An 11,530-nucleotide genomic window follows, 5' to 3' on the forward strand; every position below is an offset into this window, starting at 1 on the left:
AGGGAGGAGAACTTCTAGCCTTTACAACACTTTGGAGCTCTAAAAATCATAGAGTAAGATTGGATTTTTGGTGCCCTTTCATGTAGGAAAGGTTGGGGCATATATAGGCCCCAAACTGGTTTGAATTTAGAGCTCAAAAATGTCATTTCCTGGATTTTCGGAGTCCTGACTGTACTACCTCCTGGCCGGGGCGGTACAACCACCTGGCAATTCGGAGACTGAGCCTCTGGGTAGTGCCACCACCTATAGGGGTGGTTCCACCGCCCAATCTCACTCGGAGACTAAGCCCAAGCGGTTCCACCGCCTGACTAGGGCGGTTACACCGCCCAGTCTCGCTCGGAGATTGAGCCTAAGCGGTGCCACCGCCTGACATGGGCGGTGCCACCGCTTGACTTGGGCGGTTTCACCGCCCAGCTTTCCTAGGAGACCATCTCCTAGGCAGTGCCACCATCGACCCTAGCGTGCCACCGCCTGGCAGGAATTTTGGTCCCAATGGGTTGATCCATTCGGCCCAATTTGGGTCTATCAAGGGCCTAATTGCCCCCAGATTAAGTTAATGGGATCACCTCCCATTCCTAACTTAATCTACATACTAACTATGATATTTCTTAAGACATTTACTACAACTTACTCCGGTGCGTCAATCGCTTCTTTCGGGAAGCTTTTGGCGAACATCCGACGAACCTTCGGCGATGCTCCGGCGGACTTCTGGCAAGCTCCTGGACTTGCGATGATCCACTTGGTGAGTTCCAATGAGCTTCTTTGGCAAGCTCCTGGACTTCTCGGATTTGTTTCCGCAGAACCTCCGATGACTGTCCGAACTTCCGTCGAACTCTCGAACTCCCAACATGATCATAGTCTTGACTCCGGCGCAACTCCTACTACATGTCTTACTTTCATCGTAGTTAATGCTGCACATGTAAAACAAAACTTTGATCAAAACAATTAATCATAAGCAATTAACCAAGTTTTTCGGCATCTCATTGGTCCCTCGACGCTTCGTCCGATTCTTCGGTGCATCGTCCTCTCCTACGGACTATTGCCCAATCGGCCAGTTGACTCCGCAACTCTGATGTCCTTGGAACAATACCTGCTTTTCTTGGCCCGATGCCTAAGTCCACAGCCCGAAGCCTTATGTCGATATGTCGACCGATCCACCGGCCCGACGTCCAATCTTCTGATATGTTCCTCCGAAACAATATGATTTTTCCTGCTTTAATTATCTCATCCTGATTGAAGCATCCTGCGTCACTCGAAACGTAGATTAAAACATAAACACAATTATCAATTGGTTTCATCATTAAAATACGAGATTCAACACTATCAATACTTCGACCGATCCATTGGCTCGACGTCCAATCTTCTGATATGTTTTCCCCTAGCACAACATGATTCTTCCTACTTTAATTGTCTCATCCTAATCGAAGCATCCTGTGTCACTCAAAACGTATATTTAAACATAAACACTTATCAATTGGTTTCATCATCAAAATATGAGATTCAGTAGAGTATTTGCTAGAGATTTGCCTAGAAGAATCATTATACAATTATCATAACGACGGGTAAGAGGTAGGTTGCACGGTTCATCAAATATATCTGAAAATTCAGCAAGCAAAGGAAGTAGATTTGGATCTTCAAATTCTGTTGGCTCTCCCTTAATTTACTACTCAAGTTGTACCAAAAAGCTGTCGCATGCTTTATGCAAAACCTTCTCTATTTGTTGTGTACAAATCGTTGTTACGTCGCCCCAATGTTTCCCGTGCAGTATCACTTATTTCTCCTTACTATAAAATTTCATAATTAGTTTCAAAAAATTCTTAGAAACATCACCTAATGTCATCAACCATTTAATTTTGAACATGGCCTTATAATCATCAAGAGGGAGGAGGAAGAAATATGCAATTATCTCTTGGTCCTGTAGTAATAGTTTCGCTCACGGGCATCTTTGGTCGCACTTTAGGGTTCTACCATCAGTGACCTTAACATCGGACTTGTTGGAACCTTCGATGTGGAGTGTCATTTGAGCTACAACCTTACTATTTAGGAAGTTATTAGTGCTGCCTATCTCGATGAGAACAGGGATCAATTGTTGTTTGAGAAGGCCTCCAATTTTCATCATTTGCGGGTTTGAGTAACTAGCTAGTGTGTGAACCGTAACGTCGGTCGATTGTGGCTCTTCTTTTGCATCTTCTTTTTCATGTTCAAGGCTCTCTTTTGGATATTCAATAACCTCTTCTTCTACTAGTTTAATCATAAGAAGTCTCCCTATACTACAACAATGCTCACGGCTCCATGGCTCGTCGTTGTGCCAACATAACCCCTTCGCATATCGCTCCCGAAGATCTTCTCTTGTCAACCTTTTTGGTGCAGGGACTCAGTCGACAATAGAGGGGTTGAGGGCTTTAGTATTGCTGGTCAAGGAGGGACCCTAGTCCTCCGGGCTTCATGGTTCAATCACTCCTCTTGAAATCATGCAAAAGAGATGGCTACCATAAGCGTGTATGGTTGTCATACTTTAACCTCTCCTCGGATCTCTAGCTTCAAGCCCTCAATGAAGATCCCCAATAGCTATTTTTCAGACCAAACATGAGTTTAATTAGATAACCTTTCAAACCTGGTTTGATACTTCTGAATGGTGGAGGTTTGTCGGATCTTTGCTAGTTGTCCGTTAGTGTTCTCGTAATCGGTGTTAGGATCAAGAGTACTAAGAGGGGGGGGGGGGTTGAATTAGTGCAGCGGAAAACTTTTGACGATTAAAACTGCATTCTTATGATAAAAGTGATTTTGGTAAGAAAGTGGATTTGTAAATCGCTTTAACTTATGATCAAGCGAGATGCAGTTAAAGCAAAGATATAAAGGCAGTTTGCAATTATGATGGAAATCAGAATGTAAGCGCAAACTAAAATATGATGTTCGTACGATAAAATTGATTTCCATCTTAATGCCGATTCTGAAAATACTTAACTATGAAACATGTTTGTAAATGAGCAGAAGGTAGTAAGCTACTGAGGAGGTTTGCAGTAAAGATAAGATGCTCAAAATAAATGCAAACCGAGATATAGAGTGGTTCGGTCAATCTTGACCTACATCCACTTTTGGCTTCCTCCTCCGATGAGGTCACCGACATCTACTGAGGCCTTCCTTCAATAGGCAAAGGCCAACCACCCTTTTATAGTTTCACTCCTTTTGACGGGCTTAGGAGACAACCCTTACAGAAATTTCTCTCATCTCTTGAAAGATCAAAACTTGGAAGAAAAGAGGGAGGAGAACTTCTAGACTTTACAACACTTTTGAGCTCTAAAATCACAGAGTAAGATTAAGCTTTTGGTGCTTTTGGTTTCCCTTTCATGCTTTTGGTTTCCCTTTCATGCAGGAAAGGGTGGAGTAAGATCAAAACTGGTTTGAATTTGGAGCTCAAAAGTGTCACCTCTGGGATTTCCGGGGTACTGGCGGTACTACCTCCTGACTGGGGTGGTACAATCGCCTAGCAGCTCAGAGACTGAGCCTCTGGGCGATGCCACCGCCTGACAGGGGCGGTTGCACCACCCAGTCTCGCTCGGAGACTGAACCTAGGCGGTGCCACCGCTTGACTAGGGCAGTTGCACCGCCCAGTCTTGCTCGGAGACTGAGCCTAGGCGGTGCCACCGACTGACCTGGGTGGTTGCACCGCCCAGCTTTCCTAGGAGACCATCTCTTGGGCGGTGCCACCGCCGACCCTAGCGGTGCACCGCTTGACAGGAATTTTGGTCTGAATGGGTTGATCCATTCGGCCCAATTTGGGTCTATCAAGGGCCTAATTGCCCCTAGATTAAGTTAATGGGATCACCTCCCATTCCTAACTTAATCTACATGCTAACTATGAAATTTCTTAAGACATTTACTGTAACTTGCCTCGGTCCAGATGGATTTCCAGCTGAATTTTACCAAACTGCTTGGTCTATTATTGGAAATGATGTGATCAAAGCTTGCCAACATTTTTTCTCTTCAGGTCATATTCTTAGAGAGAAGAATTGCACTTTTATTTCTTTAATTCCGAAGAATGCAGGGGCTGATTCACTAGAGAACTATCGACCCATATCATTATGCAACTTTATATACAAGATCATCTCCAAAGTATTGGCAAATAGAATGCAAAAGGTATTACACAAGATCATTAGCCCAAATCAAGCTGCTTTCATCAAAGGGAGAAGTATACATCGTAACATTTTGCTTGCTAATGACTTGGTCAAAGATTTGCATTCAAAAGCAAGAGGGACAAAAATATGCATTAAAGCTGATCTAAGGAAAGCCTTTGATTCAGTTAATAGGAAATTTATCTATAAGATGCTCCTTGATATGAACTTCCCACAGCAATGGATTAATTGGATTCAATCTTGCCTAGAAACTCTAAAGTTTTCGATACTCTTTAATGGCTCACCTATTGGTTTTTTTGGGAGCACGAATGGCATCCGACAAGGTGATCCACTCTCTCCGTATCTCTTTACTATTGCGATGGAAGGACTTAGCTGTATGTTGGAACACGCAGTCTTAAATGACAGCATTAAGGTACCCAGTGCTGGTTCTGTTCATATATCACATATAACATTTGTAGATGACTTACTTATCTTTCTCCAAAATGAACCAACTTCAGTAAAGAACCTGGCTACTATTATGAATGACTTTAGTATGGTTTCTGGACTTCAGTTAAATCATGCGAAAAGTAAAGTATATATGAGCCCTTATGTTGAGGATAAGGTCTTTATTTCACAAACTTTGGGGGTTAGTGAAGGAAGCTTGCCAGTTCCTTATTTGGGTCTCCCGCTCATATCCACAGGCATTCACAAAACCCACTGTCAACCTATCTTGCAAAAAATAAAGAATAGAATTTCTTCTTGGAAAAATAGGTTTCTATCAAAAGCAGGACGACTCGAACTCATCCGTTCGGTATTGCACTCCTACTCTATATATTGGTGTAATGCATTTCTTCTGCCTGCTGGACTTCTCCAAGATATTGAACGGTTATTAATGAACTTCTTCTGGAATGGCACAAATGATAAGGCAATGCATATGGTAAATTGGGATAGTATTTGCAAACCGAAAGATGAAGGGGGGCTAAATTTGAGAAATACTAGAGATTGGAATCAAGCATGTTTGGTACAGCAATTGTGGGATCTTTTGCAAAACAAATGTTCCTTATGGTCACATTGGGTTTCTGCTAAGTATCTCTCAAAGGAATCAATATGGGAAATTTCAACAAGAACATACCACTCTGCAGCTTGGAAAGGAATTTTAAAGGCAAGGAATTGGCTAATCAAACACATTTCGTATGCAATCTCTTCTGGAACTAGTACTAATATGTGGTACGATCCTTGGGTGAATGGGAAGAGTATATTTCAATTATATGGCGACAGAATACGAAAAGATCTTGGGGCTCCCAAAGATTGGAAGGTTTCCGAGTTCATCGCTAACGGTACTTGGTGTCTCCCTAATCCTATTTCTCCTGAAATGTTATCACTTTGGCCGACTATCATAGCTATTCGAATCAGGAACAACTCTTCAGATATACTTATTTGGCCTCATGACAATGGTAAATTTAGTGCCACATCCGCATGGAATCAAATTAGGCAAAGAAATAACAAGTGGGTCCCAAGCAGTTGGACATGGGATCGACCGGGATCACAAAGACACTCCTTATGTACATGGCAGGCCCTTCTCAATAAACTACCTACAATAGACAATATGAAAAGAAGAGGTATCTATCATGTTAACCGATGCTCCCTTTGTTTGCAACAAGAAGAAACTGTTGACCACCTCTATTTTGCTTGTGATTATACAAAATGGATATGGAAGGAGATTCTCCAGCGATTTGAACTCAATAGACTGCCGCAACCAAACTTGCACCAAGAACTAGGCGACCTTATGCAATGTTTCTCAAGAAAAGGGCCTCTTACACAACTGGCAAAGGTTATTTTCAGAAGTGCTATTTGGTGGATGTGGAAGGAGAGATGTAATAGAATCTTTGAATGTCAACACACAAACAATGCTCAGCTCTTGAAAGAGATTATTAGAGACTCAAGATCCTGTATGGAGCATGAACTCAAAACCGAGCACTTCACCCGAAGAGAAAAAGATATTTTTATCAAATTTAATTTTGCTATTAGCTAAAGATCTTGGGAATGATGCCAAATAATGTACCCACAGATAGTTATAGTCTACAGCATGTGTAGTCATAACTATCGCATTAGCACTCTATGAGTTACTTGGCTTTGTCTATGACTTGTATAGATAAAGCTATTTGTAGAAACTTTACACATAATGAATTTTACTTTTACTTACCAAAAAAAAAACTTGCCTCGGTGCGTCAATCGCTTCTTCCTGCGAGCTTCTAGCGAACTTCCGGCGAACATCCAACGAACCTTCGGCGATGCTCCGGCAGACTTCCGATAAACTCTTGGACTTGCGACGATCCACTTGGCAATTTTCAATGAGCTTCTTTGGCAAGCTCCTGGACTTCTCGGATTTGTTCTCGTAGAACCTCCGACGACCGTCGGGACTTCCGTCGAACTCTCAAACCCCCAACGTGATCATGGTCTTGACTCCGGCGCAACACCTGCTGCATGTCTTTCTTCCATCGTAGCTAATCCTACACATGTAAAACAAAACTTCGATCGAGACAATTAATCCTAAGTAATTAACCAAGTTGTCCGGCATGTCATTGGTCCCTCGACGCTTCGTTCGATTCTTCGGCACATCGTCCTCTCCTGCAGCCTATTGCCCAATCAACCAATTGACTCCGCAACTCCGATATCCTTGGCACAATACCCGCTCTTCTTGGCCCGATGCTCGAGTCCACGGTCCGAAGCCTTCTATCGATACGTTGACCGATCCACTGGCCCGACGTCCAATCTTCTGACCTGTTCCTCTAGCACAACATGATTTTTTCTGCTTTAATTGTCTCATCCTGATCGAAGCATTCTACATCACTCAAAATGCAGATTAAAATATAAATACAATTATCAATTGGTTTCATCATCAAAATACAAGATTCAACAATCTCTCCCTTTTTGATGATGACAACCAATTGAAGACGGAGTTAAACTTAACTCCCGGAGTTTAAACAAACTCCCCCTATCAATATGCCATATTGATAGAACCTTGAATTCAAACTGAATTCAAGTCATTGCAATATTCATCATGAATAATTGCAACACGTCATCATGAACTTATGCATAAACTTATGCATAACATCATACTTCTCCCCCTTTGTCATCAACAAAAAGGAGAAGTCCAACTTTAATGTGTTTGTAGTATTAATTCAACTTATTGTATGAAAAACATAATATCAAGTTTTATCATCATGCAGTTTTGAAGCTAGAAAATTTAGCAAGTGTTACATCATGCTTAGAACATTCAAGCTATCAAGTTTTAGATATGCAAGTTTTACAGCATACAAGATTGCGCTTTTGGTAATGTTCAAGATAGCAAGTTCTATATCATGCATGCTAGCAATGTTACAACATTTTAGAACATGCAAGCTAGCAATTTTGAGATGTTCAAGAAAGCAACTCTTGCTTCTTGAAATATGCAAGTTTTACAATATACAAGCTAGCAAATTCAAAGATATGCAAGTTGGCATATTTGCTTTGCGATAGGTAAGATAGCACTTTTGCTTCTAGAAATATGCTAGTTAGCAATCTTTGCTTCTCTTTTGAGATGAGCAAGTTTTTTGCTTCCTTTGTAAAGTTTGAGCTAGCAATTTTGCTTCCGTTGCAAAGTGCAAGTTAGCATGTTTTGCATCTTGAGATAGGCAAGATAGCACATTTTTGCATTTTCTTGAGATTTCAAGCTAGCAATTCTCGGTTATGTTCAAGATAGTAATTTCTTCTCTTTTGAGAAGTTTAATTTTTGTTTTTTTCTTGAATTGTACAAGCTAGCTATCTCCCCCTTTGTCATTGTCAAAAGGAAGGGAAGACCCTTATATCAATTTTCATATTATGACAAAGGTAAATATCAATATTATTTGTGCATCATTATATATTCAAATTAAAACATAAATAATTTTAAAAACCTTATTTTTCATGCACGATACCGAAAAATAAATCAATCATCATTAATGAGCATATTATACATGATACTCAAACATTAAAAATTTTAGCATTTATCAACATATTATTGATCATGATACCAAACATTCATCATTTTAAAGCATTCATGATACACATCATATGCAATACATCAGATACATCTGTTAGAACCTTTGCAGATTCTAAACTTGGGGTTGATCTCTTTAGGGGATCGGCCTTCTTGGAACTCTATAGGGGTTCCTCCCTCCAAGTTGCTGCTCAAAGGCTGCAGAAAAGATTCATCTATTGCTTATGAAAAGAGAAGGAATATATGGCTATTTATAGGGCTTCTAAACCCTAACTCCTAATAGATCTCCTACTTAAGACTCTTACTTCTAACCAACTCCTAATATGACTCCTACTCAAGACTCCTATTCCCTTACAACTCTTAATTCTTCTATAAGAAAAAACCTCCTACATGAATGCCCCTCTCAATTAGGACTCTCCTAGCTAGAGTCCTAACAGTTTTACATGAATGTCCCTCTCAATTAGGACTCTCCAAGCTAGAGTCCTAACAGACCCGCCCTCTTCAAATCAGCCTTGTCCTCAAGGTTGATGATTCGTGAATTTTGGGAATTTGATCTTCAAGTCGTCATAGTTCTCCCAAGTGACATCTTCTATTGGTAGGTTCGCCCACTGTATTAGCACTTCATTAGTGGGTCGTCGTCGTCGAGTCACGATCCGTCGATCAATAATGGCACTTGGCTGGGTCTGGAGTTCTCTTTGGATAGTCATATTTGGTGGGTGGCTTTGGGCTGTCTCCAAGCACCTATTTAAAACTTCCGGCTGGCTGTTGGTTTGTGGGTGATATGTCGTACTCCTTTTCAATTTAGTACCCTGCATATGGAATAACTTTGTCCAAAATCTGCTCTTAAAGATGCAAGTAGAATTTCTCACAAGCACAATGCGTCCCTTATACTGTAATTCTTTTGAGTCCCAATTATAATGAGCCATGGAGCTTGGTGCTTCCTCCAATTTTTTTTTTTTTAATCTTACTAGTATCTGAATCTTCCTACCATTCCATCTTAATATCCTCAAAGAAGTCGCTGGTTGGAAGTGAAACGGTCGAAACTTCAACTTGCTTGGGTAGCTGCGAAAGCGCATCTGCAAGAACATTCTCTTTCCCCTTTTTGTAAGTTATTTCAAAATCAAATCCAAGAAGTTTTGTTACCCATTTTTGCTGCTCAGGGGATGGTATCTTTCGCTCCAAAATGTACTTGAGGCTTTTATGGTCGGTTTTATTTTGAAATCGTCGACCAATCAAGTAGGGTCTCCACCTCGTTGCTACGCGCACAATGGCGAGCATCTCCTTATCATATGTTGACTTATTTTGATGGGAGGGAGATAATGCCATGCTAGTGTATGCGAGTGGTCGACCATCTTGCATGAGAATGACTCCAATTCCGACTCCAGATGCGTCGGCCTCAATAATGAAGGGTCGGTTAAAATCTGGTAGTGTTAGCACCGGCGTCGTCGTCATGGCTGCCTTAAGTTTGTCGAAGGCAGCGGAGGCTCTGTCCGACCATTGGAAGACATCTTTTTCTAGTAAGGAAGTAAGTGGTGCACTGATCTTTCCATAGTTTTTCACGAACTTACGGCAGTAGCCTATTAAACCCAAAAAGCCATGTAGCAATTTTATATTCCTCGGGGTAGGCCAGTTTTGCATTGCTTCAATTTTGAAGGGGTCCACCGTCACACCTTCCTCTGATATGACATGCCCAAGATATTTCACCTTTTGTTGAAGAAAGTAAAAATTCGTAGTGGTCGTTGTGTGTTCGAAAGGCGGTTTTTGGTATGACTTCTTCATACACTCGTATTTGATAATACCCGGATCGAAGGTCCGGCTTTGCGAAGATTTGTGCTCCCTTTCATCTAGCAATTCATCTGCTATTGGAATAAGATATTTGTTCTTGATGGTTATGCCATTGAGAGCTCGATAATCAATGCATATTCGCCATGTTCCGTCCTTCTTGCGTACAAGTAGCACCGGTGAAGAGTAGAGGTTGCAACTTGGTCGAATAACTCCTGTTTCGAGCATCTCTTTTACAATCCTTTCTATTTTATCCTTCTGGAGATATAGATACTGATATGGCCGAGTATTTGCTGGAGGTTTGCCTGAAAGAATCGTTATATAATGATCATGCTGACTGGTAAGAGATAGGTTGTGCGGTTCGTCAAATATATCTGAAAATTCAGCAAGCAAAGGAAGTAGGTTTGGATCTTCAAATTCTATTGGCTCTCCCTTAGTTTGCTGCTCAAGTTGTACCAAAAGGCTGCTGCATGCTTTATGCAAAACCTTCTTCATTTGTTGTGTGCAAATCGTCGTTATGTCGCCAACACGTTTCCTGATCAGTATCACCTGTTTCTCCTTACTGTAAAATTTCATAATTAGTTGCATAAAATTCCAAGAAATATCACCTAATGTCGTCAACCATTTAATTATGAGCATGGCCTCATGATCATCAAGAGGGAGAAGGAAGAAATCTACAATTATCGCTTAGTCCTGCAGCAATAGTTTCTCCTGCGGGCGCCTACGATCACAATTCAAAATCCATCCGTCGACGACCTTAACGTCAAACCTGCTGCAATTCTCAATAGGTAAGGCCATCTGGATAGTAACCTTACTATTTAGAAAGTTATTAGAACTGCCCGTGTCGATGAGAACAATGATCGGTTGTTGTTTGAGAAGGCCTCCAACTTTCATCGTTTGCGGGTTTGAGTAGCCGGCTAGTGCATGTACCGTAACTTCAGTCGGTTGTGGCTCTTCTTCTGCATCTTCTTCTTCATGTTCAAGGCTCTCTTCTGGATGTTCAATGACCTCTTCTTCTATTGGTTCAATCATAAGAAGTCTCCCTTTACTACAGCGATGCTCACGGCTCCACGGCTCGTCACAATGCCAACATAACCCCTTCGCATATCGCTCCCGAAGCTCTTCTATTGTTAACCTCTTTGGTGTAGGGACTTGGTCAATAGTAGGGGGTGTTGAATCTCATATTTTGATGATGAAACTACTTGATATATGTTTATGATTTAATCTGCGTTTTGAGTGACGCAGGATGCTTTGATCAGGATGAGACAATTAAAGCAGGAAAATCATGTTGTGCCGAAGGAACATGTCAGAAGATTGGACGTCGGGCTGGTGGATCGATCGACGTATCGATAGAAGGCTTCGGGCCGTGGAATCGGGCATCGGGCCAAGAAGAGCGGGTATTGTGCCAAGGATATCGGAGTTGCGGAGTCAACTGGCCGATTGGGCAATAGGCTGCAGGAGAGGACGATGCGCCGAAGAATCGGACGAAGCGTCGAGGGACCAATGACATGTCGGACAACTTGGTTAATTGCTTAGGATTAATTGTCTCGATCGAAGTTTTGTTTTTATTGTGCAGGATTAACTACGATGAAAGTTACACAAGCAGCAGGAGTTGCGC

The sequence above is a fragment of the Musa acuminata genome, chromosome BXJ3-4, assembly GCF_036884655.1.
Source record: "Musa acuminata AAA Group cultivar baxijiao chromosome BXJ3-4, Cavendish_Baxijiao_AAA, whole genome shotgun sequence".
NCBI classification, from domain to species: Eukaryota; Viridiplantae; Streptophyta; class Magnoliopsida; order Zingiberales; family Musaceae; genus Musa; species Musa acuminata.